This window comes from Venturia canescens, chromosome 3, assembly GCF_019457755.1.
Source record: "Venturia canescens isolate UGA chromosome 3, ASM1945775v1, whole genome shotgun sequence".
NCBI classification, from domain to species: Eukaryota; Metazoa; Arthropoda; class Insecta; order Hymenoptera; family Ichneumonidae; genus Venturia; species Venturia canescens.
This window is the reverse complement of record NC_057423.1, coordinates 6,834,820-6,849,935: the sequence shown is the minus strand read 5'-3', so window position 1 is coordinate 6,849,935 and position 15,116 is coordinate 6,834,820. Positions and strand designations below refer to the sequence as shown.

Below are 15,116 nucleotides of genomic sequence, written 5' to 3'. Positions count from 1 at the left end.
GAACAGTGTGACGAGAATTTATGATCGAGCAGCGGTTTTATCGTTAACCCCTGCCTGCGCCCCCCGCGAGACTCATGCGCCAATTCCCCAATGCTTTGACGGACATTGGGCTTGACTCGTATTTATTTATTCACGCGACAAAATTCTATTATACAAACGTAATTGACATTATGGTAGTTCTCCAATAGTCGACGAGTCCCAGCACTATGGCTTCGCGGACGCCCCTGATACTCGTTTTCCCCCTGAAAACAAATGGGACAGTAAATTACAGGAGGAGGGAGGACCATTCGCGAATTCGGGAGGCCGTTCCTTCGAGAGGGGAAAAAAAATGATGAATTTCGTGTGCATTATTAAAAAATCAATCGAGAAAAATTCGCTCAAGTGAGCGAGTTCCAATTGGAATGAGGAAAAACCTTTGAACGTTCGACCGGCAAAAAATATGATTTCCTTTTCACTCTCGAGTGATAATATTTCAGTGAGTAAAAAGATAAATCGAAAGTAAATGAATTCGCTTCGAACGGCCGTACCGTAGAGCCCGATTTTTCACGAAACTAATTTTTCCACGCGCTCCAAAAAAATGTTCACTGCGAATCGTAATGATAAGCGACGAAAAAGCGTTGAAAATGTGGAACCAAGGTCCAGTCTGAAAGTTCAGAATCGCACTCAAAACCCTAGCACTGACTTTTCTCTCCGGCTCTGTCGCTATTCGGTCTCTCAGCTGCCTGGGAAAAGCCTCTCCGTTCAACTCACCCCGGGCGAATCTCCCGAGCAGTACGCCAGCGTCGGACTCCTCTCCGCAGTTTTCTTCTCTCTAATTCCTTTTTTTACTCTCCCCCACATTTTTACGGCAACGTACGTATCTCGTTCGCTACGAAGGATATATAAAACTCGAAACGTTCTCATTATAATATAGACGAAGATGCTCGAGCTTGATGAGACTCGTATCGCGCGTGCTCTTTCAGAAGAAAAAACCGAGCGCATCGTTTAGGGAAATTAATGTAATTCATTTTCCGTACGATGTTTAAAGCGCTTTTTTCATCTCCGTGCCCATAAAAGCGTTTGTTCAATGGATAAAACTTCGATTCCATTGAATTTTTTAAAAAATGAACTCAACAGTTGATTTTCGATCTTTGAATCACGCATTTCGAGCATCGAAGCGCAGCCGCGTGCAAAAAAAATTGAATCTTTTTTCAGCAAAGATTAAACAAAAAAAGGAATCGAACGAAAAGCCAATGAACATAAATATTAATCGTGATAAAAAGCTCGTGGGACGATGACGATAATAATGAACAGGTTCCGGGACATTTTCCGTGGCCCAACGAGGCTTTTTATCGTTGCATTCATTTCCTCGTTATCGTCCGATGCGTACGGACTGAGGCTCCCCCGGATCGTCCACCTTCGAGCGATGATATCATTATTCCCGATATCGCAGTAGCGGCCCGGCGATGTTCCGATAACGCGAATCGACGCGCGCGGAGAAGGTGAATAAAAAACCAAACGATTGTAACCACGAATGTATGATTTTGATGAATCGCGATAAAAGGCCCGAGCGAATAATACTTTTGTGAATAACAGCGGGTTAGAACGCCGACTTAATTTCAGGTTGGCAAAAGCCGGAAAATCGAGAGCTGCGAAATTCATCAGAGTTTTGTCCTCGGGCTCGAGTTCGCCTTGTGCAACGAAGCCAGCTCGTTCGAGCCCCAAGATCATTCGGGGGATGCAAAGTTATCGGATATTCGGTTTTCAACGTTTACATAACCGCATCAGCAGCTTTAATATTCCAAATATTGTTGTGCATTGTTGTTTTGCGTGGGTTTAATTTGATTATTTTGTCGAGAAGCCCCAGCCGTACGAAAGCCAACATCGAGTATGTTCCCTGCCTGTTTGTGGTCTCCAGCAGAGAACGGAGGATGGAAAGTGAGCCGGGGCGCGCGCGGACGGATGTTCTTGTTTGTAGGGACGTGTTTAGGTTAGCTTTACAAAGAGCAGTGAGACAGAACGAGGCTGTGCGGGGGCGTGCGACCGAGCGATAGCAGTCTTGCCGGACCGCCAGGGCTTGGAACGTATGCGCGGAGTTATACTTTGACAAGGACTATAGCCAACATTCTGGAGCAAGCTGGTCCGTAAGCACTGCGAAAAGTGTGTTCGCGTGCACGGAGAGGCTATTCGGGAAGTTAGCATTAAAACTGCGACGCCGAAAACGGGATGGAGAAAAGTTTCTGGGCAGCGTTCCTTCTCGGTGCAGCACCGATCTCGAGGCATCGATTAATCGATTATGACCAATCGTCGAGTCTGTTCCCAGGATCTTGAAGCTCGCTTGCCACAGAGTTTGGGGTGGAAATATAGTTGAGAGAATTTTCGAGAATAAAAACGTCCCGAGTCTCCGCGGAGGGATAAATTCGTCGGTTGTTCATCGAGTGAGAAGATGATCGTGGGCAGGGTGTCCGAAAAGTTGCGGCTACGGAGCTCCAGCGGTTGATCGCAGACTCCGTGCTTGTGCACAGGAAAGTCCCTCGCGATTTTTGTCTCCGATGCAACGTTAGACATAACAACGTCGTGGATTCTGTCGGGAATCCAAAAAGCTTTATTACACTCATTGGATTTTTGTCGTATCGAAAAACCCCGGAGAACTTTTCGTTCCGAAATCGCGTTGAGAGTGGGACATCGAAATCGCGGAACCACGGGTTTGGGACTCTCGGTATAATAAAGCAGTTTGTTTCTCTTAGAGACTGAGGTACTCGCACCACTGACAGCCCCTTCTCGCACTGATGCACTACCTGTGCATTTACTTCCGGTAATAACGTAGCACAGCTCGATCCATCAAGGTGCCGAAATATAGTCCTGGCCTGTGTCACTCGTGCCTGTCTCTCTTAGGCCCTTTCCTCTCCATCACCTCAAAGTTACAGCTCTGAAATTGCGTTTGTCAACAACGGTTAATTGCCGTCGGGAATATCGTTCAACTATGAAGTGACTCATAATTAGGCTGATGGAAGCCTGAAAATTCAATTATTTGTCGAGTATAAATACGTGGACGAAGAACAAGATGGAGCGCGAGGGAGAACGATCGAGTCTGTGCTCCCATATTCGTACATGCATGTTACCCTCCACGCTGAACTTTGTCATCACTCGCGAAGCTGCATTCTCGTCATTGTAGCCTGCCCTCGCTCCGTTTCGTATCAAAGTCTAACATCCTTGACTAACCAAACTCCGGCACGCATTCGATTATACTTGTCAAAGCATTTGAACGATTTTTCCACGCTTTTTTTCATCTCGTTTATTTTCGAACGGGAGGAATATAAAACTGGGAAGAATTGGGGACTTGAAAGCAGCGATAGGTTCGTTAGAGTAGCGAGCTCGACGAGCTTTTTTTAAGTACCGAATTCGTTTATAGGCTCAACATGGAAAGCCCAAACTGCGAGGATAAAAAATGTTGGTTAAATAATAGTACGAATATAAAAGTAAAAAGACAGTTTGAGGTAAATTCGTGGGAATTATTCGTCGAGAAATAAATTCAACGAGATGAAAACTAACGAATTTCAGTAGTTATTTAGAGCTTCGACTCGGATTCTGCCACGGACGTAAACTTTCGTTCCCATAAGTTTGCGGAATCGGGCTCAAAGTTTTTATTTCCATTTTTCCTACCGTATTATTTTTATCGTATTTTTTATCACTAACATTTCATTAATTACGCTTTAGCAGTAGCGCGTGGAATTTCGCAATTCAAACACACCTGTTCGAAAAGTCAAACTTTCTTGCTGGTGGATGGAAAAAAATAGAGAGCGTGAGAGTAGGCGGGACGGAGGGAGAGCAAGGAGGAGGGTACCTGTGCAGGAAAATTTAATTTCACCTGAGGCGAAAAAAATTCATACCGCGAAGGCTGGCCTAAAAGTTATTCAGTCTATTTATTTCCGGGAAAAAGGATTGCAAACGAATTTTTCCGGGGCTTATTTGAGAACTGCGTATTCACTTTATCAAAGACTCTACGGAGTACTGGTAAAATAGTGCAATCAAACAATATCCCGCGTGTACACGTTGACTAATTGAATTATTAAGGGGTTATATGCGCTTTGCGAATGCATCAAAATAAAACATGCGATGCTCGTAGCTATTGCAATGTTTTTCTTTGGCCGAATAAATTGGCAATCGATGCCGAGTGATTTTGAAAAGCCCAATTCCGACTATTGCCAGCACACTCGCACGTATTTTCCCAAAGGACGAAACGGCGAGGTAAAAGAAAAAAATGGAAAACCGATTACGACTGATATTTAATCCGAAATAAATAACGCGAATAAAAGAGCGATAAAGAAAAACTGTACGCGAAATCAAATGATTTTTACACAAACCTACTGTACTGCGAATCCAAGGCAATTGGACTATGAAAATTCTTCGTAAGGACGTTTGCACTCGAAGTATGCAAAAGTCAAGAGTATCAATTGGAGCAACCCTACAAGAGATTCGCGATAGCGAGCAAGTACGAGGAGAGGAGGGGAGGGGAGGGATCGAGAGGAGGAGAAACAGCATGCACCAAGTAAAAATCCTTATTCGGACATGAAATATTGCCTGGCGATTCGAGCTCGTTTACTCGTTGATACGGAAAAGCTGGATAGAAACTAGCAAAAGAGCCAAGATTCTTTACCCTCCTTCCCCTTTCCTGCTTCCGTTCGTTTTTTTTCCTCCTCCCCGATCCTCCACTTCTATTGCTCTTCTTCCACTGTTTCTCCATTCCTCCTTCCTTTTTCTGCATTTTTACGTCTTCCCCCGTCCGGTCCTCTCTCCTTCGCCTTTCCCTCTTCTCTCGTCTTTTTTCTTCCCTCTTCCTTCGTCCCGAACGCTTTCCATCCTTTTGCATGCCTCCATCATGCTCTCCCTCTCACTTCCCATCTCGGACTCTCTTATTGAGTCATCTCTTAGCTCTTGACTGAAGAAACCAATGAAATCTTATATTCCCTCGGGCTCGTTAAACTCGCTCGAGCAAGCATGTGGTTCAACGCATGCCAACGATACGTGTACCACCGTGACTTTATCCATGCAGGACCACTGCGCGGGCTGGTTCGCGTATGCATTTCACCGCAACATTCTCTATGTGCCGCGTATCCAAATCTATTAGTATTTCAATTCCCCGAAGCGCACGATTCGGGCGCGCGAGGTAAACTAGCCAAAAACGAGCATGTTCCTGGGGCTGAGACTCGAGCTCATCTGCCAGTTGGTACAAAGGCTTCAGCCATTTTCCCCCGTTCCAAAAGTGCGTGCCAAAGGGATTTCGAAAGTGCTTAAAACTCGTGGGAGAGCTTCGAACGTTCTGCAGCGAAGAAAAAACGATATTAAATGGGCCAGATTTGCGAGAATTACTCGTCGGTGTTTCTCCATGCCGAATTATCCCTGCTGCGGGACACTCTCAGCCTGTTTTTGCTCGTTCCTCGAGAAGGCTCGAGGGACTCGAGCCTTCCGATGACCAGCGGCCGGGCCCCTGGATGCCGTGCGAGAAAAAATTAAGGACTAAGACTCGCTGAACCCGAGAAGAAAAAGGAGGGAACTTGTGCAAAGCGTCGATCCGATACTCGAGCCCCTTTGAGTGTCTGCCTCGCAAAGAAAAACCGTACAAAAAGTGAGAATCGCTGCCTAATTAATAGCTGAAAGCAACTGCGACGTTTGAAGAATGCGTTCGATAGAGCAAGCAAAAAGTTTAAGGAGATCGAAATAAATGGGGGAATTCTCACAGCTTCCGACGAATTCCCTCGTTATTAACAGAATTCTCGGAAACGATTGTATTTCTTTGGTGCCTTGGTGCGAAGTCTCTCTTCACACCCCATTCATTGCTCCCTTCCCAAGCCTCCGATATCTCCCTATGCATTTACACGTTTATTTGTATATAAACATAAAGCGGGGCGCATAACGTACAAGAACGTGGGGAGTCCTAACCCGAATGCTGTCCCGATTTAATAGCTCGAGGAATCCCGTAATTGAAGCCGTATCCGCCCATTCGAATCTTCCTCGGAACACACGTAGCTTGTAACACGGATACAAGGGCATTAAGGATGGATACGTGGAAGCAGCCCCGGTAGCACGGCAGCATCAAGCCCGACAGCATTCGACTTGGAGTTTCTCTCTGTTTGAGATATTCGCAACGTGCCCGTCTTGGCCACGTTCAATTTGGCACGTTAATTCCACGCTTCCTACCCCAATCCATCCAGAACTAGTGAGACCCATTCCCGAGACACACTGTCGTATATATTAGGCTCCCCGGTGATAACGAGAATTTAGATCAGCTACTTTGGGAAATTCGAGACGAAGCTTCGAGCGACTGTTTCCTAAAATTTCATCTTCATTCGCAGAAACAATAATGGCGCTCGAAAGGAGGGAATTGCGAGTGCGTTTGGCGCGTGAGGAAAACGATCGATTTTGTTGGCAGGATCATGATCGGGGGAGCGAACTCATAATCGATTGGGCTAACGAGAAGCTAAATATTTTGCCTCGTAGACTCACCATTCCACGAACCCGAATTTACGCGTATGTAAAACAAGCCAGAACGAACTACAACCACGGAAATATCCTTGGGCCAGACATTTTTATGTTACGTTTCAGTGCTAATGAAGGTGTTTAGATGCGAAGCGAGGAAAACGTTGCCTATTTACTGAGCGAAGTGGAGTTTACTGTTAATTACACCGACTCGCCTCGCTCCTCGTGCCCCTCCGCCCGCCGTCCGACGATCCACCTCTATTTTTACGTTTCCCAAAAGACGGGGGCGGCCCGAGGAACATTGGCATCCAGCATTTTACAACAACAGCGTGATCCAGCGATTTTGTTTGTATAAGCAAGCTACTTTTCCCCGCAATATCGACGTCGGAGGTGCAATCGCAACGTTTCTTTCATCGATAATGCTTCGAAGAAAGTTTCTAAATAACAAGTTTCAATCAGCAGTTTTCAAATAATCACGAACTTCAAGTTCATCGGGACAAAAAACAAATCAATTTCAGTCTGGCAAAAAGTACCAAATCCAACGAATTTATCTTTCAATATATACTTCCAATAAATTTTTTCCAATCATTTTTCAGTCATGCAATCCGAACTCCAAAGCAAAGATAATAACAATTCGTAGCAGAATTCGGTTCGAAACGTTCACACGAAACGTTACCGTGTGGCTTCAAGTACGAGTAAATACACGAAAGCCCCGCAAGTTGAATGAGAGTAAATTTGGACCTAAACAAACCTGCGCCAGCACACACGAAAATATTTGACACCTGAAAATATGAAAAGCTGTGTTTAAAGCGTTACTATGCAAATTAGGGGTTGACGCAGCCCCGAGCTATCGCAAGGACAAAGGGCTAAGTGGAACAAGCATGTTATATAGGACAGGAGGCCAGGAAGAGGAAGAGAGGACGGCAGGGGGGGGCGGGGAGACGTGAAGCATAGCAGGGAAAGGGCGCAGAGAGTGATTGGGGTGAGTCGGGGTGAACGGGGAATGCGAAGGCTTCCCAGGGGAGCTTGCTCGGCTCGGGTGCGTTATCCCGTAACGTCTCGGAGGCTCGCGATCTATCGCCCCATTGACCGCTACTCCATTATCAGGATCGTAACGTCGTAACCCCTGCTACGCTTCTGGTGTTTCCAGAGTGTGATCTCGAGGGCGCGGGAGTCCTCGTTTCGAGCCCCAATCGCTCTCTCGCTCTCTCCCTGGGAATGGTTTTTCTCTCTATCCCTTCTGCTCCTTGAGCATGAGTTCAGCAACTCTTGGCGGGTCCTCCGATGGTCAACCGCACAGTTCCCTACCCCTTTCGGGCTTTCCACCATACAGATTTTCACCGGTAAATTTCGGTCTTTCTCTCTTGCTCCTTCATGGAGACGGGGATTTTCATCCCGAGTCACCGCGTCCCTTGGCTGCGCGGTGCTCCCTCGCTAAACACGGATTTCCGCACCCAAATCGCGCCCCCTCGTTGCCGCCGAATCCCTCACACTTGGCGCCCCCTCTCGCATTCGACACACACGGATTTACACCTCTGAATCGTAATCTTCCTCCATTGAGGGCCTCCACCTCGTCTTCATCCCTCGCTTTTGTCGCTCCATCGAGAAACTCGCGCTCACAATGCTACCGCGGCGAACTCTTCCCCGTAACTCCGACTGCCCGGGACGTGGCAACGAAAGATTGCAGCGCTGACCTATCGCACTTTGACGTACTCGACGACTCACTCCCGCTGCTGGCTCTCGAGTTACAGCGCACACACGAACCGCTCGGGAACAGGAAACTCGTGTGTGGATCACGACCCCATCAGCTATTCTTCCAGCGCCTGACCTCAACCAAGTGTTCCTATGCCGATAGCACATAACCCTTCTCCTCGGCGATCACGCCGCGCTACGAAGTTTCTCAGGGATCTTTACACCCGACAAATCGCGATGGGGCGGCTTTCTGAACGCGATTTAAAAATCGTTTTTTTCCCTTCTACTCCCATCCCGATAACGCGATCCGCCGTGTCACTGCTTCGTATTCTACGGACTCGATCCCGCAGTCATTCCTCAACGAAAGACGATCCACTTGGATCAAAAACGTTTCGCGACTGCTCAATCACTTTTTCAATCGGTTTTTCCTCATACCTATTCGGGTCAGCGGTTACAGCTGTTGCGGATTCATATATAGGAAATTCATTAGGTCCTCGTTACTTTATGACTGATTGAAAAAATATGGAAACCCAATGACGCGATACGAGAGAGGGAAAACTAGTCGACGAGACAGAGGGGGAGAGATATGAGAGCGATATTCGCCCGCCACGTCGACATATATCACGACAGACCGCAGATGATACCACGGTGGAGAGTTATAAATGCATCCTCTGATAAATGATGAGCCTTTACTCCCTAAACCTATAGCAAGAGATCGCGCGCGGAGAATCACCGGCTCGCGGAACAAAAAATCGATCCGCGCATCCTCCTGATCGTCGGCCCATCAGTCTTTTATTTAGATTTTTCGACACCCAAAACTGCGCTCTCGCGCCTCCATCGGAGAGCCATTTTTTCAGGGATCAAGGCAAATAGAGAAACGCCCATTTTTTCGATGCTATTTTGATTGATCCTTGAAGCAATTGATTTATCGTTAACGGCTTACTGCCACGAGACTCGATGGAGTAACGATCAATCAGAAAAAACACACTCGACGAATCAACCGGCATCAATTAAAATGGCTGCCGTCCCATAAAGCCAACTCTCGTCAGCTACGAATTAAGGAAGCTCACGCGAATCCAACGGAAATCGAAAATTCCAACTTTGGGAGTTGAAATTTGAAAATATGCTAGAAATATACAGCGTGCACAAAACAATTGACAGAAATCACATTTTTTGAAGGTTTATACACAGCCTCTTATGACAGGCACACTTCCTGTTCGACGATTTGGATTCAATGAAACAGGACTCTCCCAACTTTATCTTGATCACTTGATCACGAAATTAAAATAATCAGAATTTTATAAAATTTCGTGGTAACATTCTTTGGCATCAAGTACACAAATACAATTTTTTTCAAATTTTTTTACCACATGGTTATCGCATAATTGAGCGTTAAGATGATGGATCAGGCGGTAATCACACCTCGAATTTTTGAAATTGAAACTCTTTGACATCGTTCGTCCGATTAAAATAATAAAAATGTCATCGTACGCAGCACGATCGCAAAAATCCGATGACATTTTTATTTTTCCGATCAGACGAACGATGTGGAAAAATTTCCTTTTCAAAATTTGCACTCACGGTTGTGATTACCGACTGATCCATCATCTTAAATCGAAGTTCTTATGCACGAGATGTATAACTGTATATATGTAAACTCCATGCTCATACACGTGAATTTTGGTGTTCAATTACTCGAGAGTTATGTGGTAGAAAAATCTAAAAAAAATTATATTGTCTAATATATTTTTAAAGAATACATTCACCAAATTTTATGAAATTCTTATAATTTTGAAATTCTTAATATTTTTAACACGGTTTAGCATGGCAACATTGTATCGTCGCGATCCACCCTCCTTAAAGAGTCAAAAACGAGAATGAGAAAATATAATGTTTTTATATATCAATGATGTCTTGAGAAAGCCTTGTTACCGGTGAAAATCACTTGGGAATGAAAAAAGAAAAACACTTATCTATTTGAGGTTAACGAGTAATAACGATGGAAGGTTTGACAGCACCGTGAGCCAGCTGGTTCAAAATATAGATATGCATACGTATGTAAATAGAAAATGGTTAAACTATATACGAAAGTATTTTAACGGCTACCATTATATTAAAAATTGTTCAGTCTCGACAAATAAGTTACACATAATTTTAATAATTGTTAGAATAAATGTTAATCGTTTCTTTGATCATCAAAAGAGAAAAAAAGTTCAGTTGCTTTTTCGCGAATGACAAGTAAAGCATGATCTTCCTTAATAAAGAGAACGATCGGGTCGGTATTGAAGTTAAAAAGTCGACGGCACGCTCCCCAAAAGTGTTCATTAAAAAGTCCATTTATTGAAAAACATTAGAAAAAGTGCAGCAGCCACGGGAGAAGACGAGGTTAAAGAGGCACGTAATAAAATTCTTTAGGAATTAAAGGAAAGTAGGAAGACGAGTTACGAATAGAAAAAGATTGTTAATCCAAGATATTGCATTGGTATTCAGACTGTAAAGCCGCGAGAGAAGTCTCGTGTCACAAAAGGAGAAAAGAGATGAGAGACGAGGGGACGCGCGAGAAAACTCTCGACAGAGGGGGGCCAGGGCACAGGCCAAGCAAAGTCGCAGCACACCGCGCGCTCTCCCGTAAGAGTTTACCTCTTTCTATATGCACGTTACCGCGCGCGCACTCGGTCCTAAGCTATATAAGGTCGTTGAAATCAGAATATATAAGAGCCTCCTCCCGTTGGTATCACGCCCAGAGGAATTCCCCGAATGAGATAACACGATAATATATCGAGTTCTTACGTAGCAATGTAAAATAGTAGCAGCCGTCTGTGGGCTTGGAAGTCGTGATATATCATTCGAGACGTGAGCAAGTCTTATTGGATTCGCTTTCACGCGTTTTCCTTTCCGGTACGCTGTAAGCCCCATTATACTATTTTACCTAACCCCCCCGGCCGCGTCGCGCGCCCTCTTTTCCCACAGAATCATTCAAATTGAAACGACGACAAAGAGCAAGTGAAATCGATCGTTTTACACGCCACGTTAGCTAGAATAAGTCTAAAAATGAACGAAAGAGGAACGAAATTCAATCAACGAATCGATCGATCTCGCGAGCTTCTCGGGATCCTTCAGACTTTACCGAATCTAAGGTTACTCCTTTTCATTCGAGCCTCGCAAATTTACTGCGCTTCCTCGAATCGTCAACTTTTCAAACTACTCAATAATTCCTCAATCTTTTTTCATTACACCTGAATTATTCAGCAAAAAATACTCCAAATCATTTTCCTCCACCTGGCCAAAGTCCTTCCTCGTTTCCAGCACCCTTATGAATAAAATGAAATTCACTCGGAGCTTGCGAAAATACTGTTGCATAAAGTTCACCTCGTCACTCGATAGAGACTCGAATTAAATATCTGGATGGACTGAGAGAGAGAGAGAGAGAGCATGTGTATCATTGGAAACAGGACAAAAACGGTGAGAGGAGCTCGGAGAAAATACTCGCTCCCCACAGAAGTTCGTCCTTCCAAAATCCCACTGTTATCGAGCCCCGAAAAGCTCGGACAAAACAAGCAATAACCGCGGTACATCGCTTCGGGTCGATCGATGAAAATCGTTCTAATTATTCTGTTAATTTTCAAAACCCATTGCGAATTCGTGTGTTCTGGAAACGTTGTTGAAACGATGGTTAACCTCAAACACTCCGCGTTAACGGTACCACTGAAAATAATCGCGCGAGGAAAACGAAAATCCAATTGAAAAAAGGGTGTTCAACTGTTCGCTGCAGTGGATGCGATCGAGCAATTTTTTCGGGCGATTCGGCTCCATGAAAACTTCAATTTAGTCAATTTTTAACAGAATTTTCAATGCAAACGAAGGACGGAAAAACAGTTATTGGATTTCAAAAAATCTGCACATTTCTCTTTCGGTTCAACAACCACGAACCAAAAACCTGTAATCGCCGTTAAAAAAAGCGTGCACATTACACTTTCATCGTGACTCAATATCCCCGAGCGATCGAGCGAAAATTTCACCACTCGATCCACTTGCTCGAAACACTTTTGAGCCTTCGAGTTTACTGAAATTTCCGAAGCCTCCAAAAATCGGCAGGGGAAGGGGGCCCGATCTGTTTACGGGGGTGATTATCGGTAAAACCCCGTTTCAACATAGCCGGTGAGCAGCACATTGGTGGAACGTGGGACACAATAGCTCGAGGAGGAATACGATCCATATATAGTCGAGTCGGGCAGCCAGAGAATCGCGAACGAGAGAAAGGGTCATCGGGAGAGGAAGAGGGAAGAGAGGAGAGCGAGTGGGAACGGGAGTCGCGTAACACGATTGGATTACATGCGCTCTAGTACGTGTCAGGTCGAGAAATACATGTGTGCTTCTGAGCATAGATCGGCCAAACATGTTCGAGCAAACATAGTTGGGCTCAAAGACCTCCTAGAATAATATGGGTCACGAGATGATCTGAGGGATTTTTGTCGAGGGGTTTACGCGCCTGCGGTGCGAAAAAGCCGAAAAGCCTGTTTTTCGCCTTGTGACATTTAACCCCTGGACTAAGTGTACGCGACAAAATACATCGAGGGATTAAGTATCAGGACACTCGTACGACAGGGATTTCCATGTATTTCGATTGAAATTCAAGTGAAAATGAAAATCGAGTCCATTCGCACATGGACCGCGTTGGCACGGTTCTCTAATTCATGGGAAAATAATTGAAGATCGATCGAGCACGAATTCATCGATCGACACTTTGTCCCAGTGTGAATGACAGTACGGAAATGCGAGATAAAATTTTGACAAGCTGACGCTCCGGTTAAAAAAGCCAGTTGCCGCTTCACATTCTACGTTTTTCACCTGAGCAACTACATAAAAAAAGGTCTTTAAAGAATGCAGAAAAAGCATCGTTTTCCAATCGAGTCTGAATGAGCGATGAAAGTTACGCGATGAAATTGGAATCAATCCACTTGCTTATTGTTTCCAATCCCATTGTTGATATTCAATTGTTTTTACTTCCGTCACCCGTTCCCTACGATCGCTCCTCCATTTATTATTCAACGATCAATGGGATTGAAAAAAGCAATCAAGACACAAAGCCAAGAAGAGCTCTGGTACGTTGGAATGAAAAATAGTCGCGTTTGTTGTCGGAGCCATCAAAGCGTTTGCATTTTAGATTATAACCATGAATCTCAATGCTATTTATTCCGGTATCGATGCCATTTTACAACGAGAAAAAAAAACTTGTAATTCCCTGGCTGAGGCAAGTGATACTCGTAGCGGCACGTAAAGTTGCGGGATGTCCGGCTCCGCCGGCTTCCCGAACTCGCCTCTTACACTTATTTCCTCCGAGAACCGGCTCATGGAAATAGTCAGCCGGCGGCCACGAGCGCATCCTCAAAGAAAATTCTTACAAACCCACCAACCTTTTTTCCATTTTGCCAGAAGCCCAGAAGGCAACCCCGTGTTCTTCCAACTTTTTAAGTACTTCAATTTTCAAAAAAATCATTCTACGGCCTCGGCTACTTTTTTCAAAATCTCATCATCAACGTTGCTTTCTCAACTGATAATTAAGGCGATTTTGAGAAAGCACTCAAAATTATCAGACATTCGAATTTTCACACAAATTCCAATCGTTTCAGGTTGAAATCCGTTGTCATTTCCATGCTTTCGCTAAACTGAGAAAAAAAAATTGTTTACTCAACAGCAATTGATGTTACTGAAAGAGTTTTCTTCATCTAACTGCAATGTTTTCGAAAACAATGAATCTGCACTTTAATCTCAAACTATTTTATTCGTTTAATCGTGTCGTTAATCATTGACACCCCGTAATGCCACATTTCGTTGTTCCAATGACTTTTTTTTCTCAGTGTATAGCGCAGAAAACAGATTCGTTTTGTACAGTGAGAAACATATCGTTTTTCAAGAATTTTCAAAGTATTTAAGCACCGGTTACAAACAACATAGAATTTTTTGAATTTTCCACTTAATCCTCACTCGAATTCTAAACAGCTTTATGTGGATAGCAAAAAGATGCGCGCGAGAACTACATTTCGTTTTGTTTTCGAGCGTTATTCATCATGTCAGACTAGCACTTACCGATAAATGGAAATTTATTGTAAATCACAAATTTTGACTGTCAGCTTAGTAAATTCTATGATAAATACATCGAGTCCTTTGAATAAAAAGTATGAGTATTGATCTTTTTACTACGGTGGATAGAACAATCTTAATACTGCTCTTTGAATTAAGGCTGTACGTATACTGTCTCCGAGGTACTACATTTCTAGTACTTTCCTCCAGAATATCCGGCCTCGTTTTTTATTTCTCCCAGTCCCTGAGAAACTTGGGCTCGTAAGAAGCGAAAATTGCTTTCGATCTCATTGGACGAAAGTGCATCGAAATAAGATGGAAGAAGAGACTTAAATTCCTGAGTGTGAAAAGGGTTGAAGGAGGACTGCGATTCTGTAAAAATGGGTCGAATAGATGAGCAAAAGTTTTTTTATTATCTACAGAGTGAGAGTATCGAGCCCGAGATAATCGAGTAGTTGAAAATAGCCACAAAGTTGTTAGGACAAGGAGAAAATGGAGTAAGGAATATTCGGTGAGGATATCAACGCGACACACACACGCACGTTTCTCATGAAGGGGGGACGCGCGCTCACTTTGAGTTCTCTCTGCAGCAGAGAGCGAGAGCTTTGCACTTGGCCACGAAACGTTAAGCGCTCGCGTGTAAAACCAGAGTTAACCTGGTGCATTACCAGGGCAAAAGTAAAGGTTAGGGGTCCGAAATGTGTAGTTTCTACCGCGAGAGCAGAGGCGCAGAGAGAGCGAGACCGAGGCATGTTTATTTCCTGTGCTTGGGCATCCCCAAAGAGCGATGTGAGGGGAGAAAATGAGAGCCGAACAACGAGAGAGAGAGAGAGAGAGAGAGAGAGAGCGAGGGAGAAACGGAAGAGGATGGAGCGAGAGGCCAGGGG

The 15,116-nt window shown here is 44.4% G+C and overlaps 1 protein-coding gene across 1 annotated transcript in view; it reads right to left on the bottom strand.

Annotated features, from left to right (window-relative positions):
• Positions 1-223: 223 nt before the first annotated feature.
• LOC122407442 (annexin B9-like) overlaps positions 224-15,116 on the bottom strand; it is a 28,987-nt gene continuing 14,094 nt past the window's right edge. Inside the window, exon 9 of the mRNA XM_043413651.1 lies at positions 224-242. The gene's annotated coding sequence lies outside the window, so the exon portion shown is untranslated. The remainder of the gene's footprint in view (positions 243-15,116) is intronic.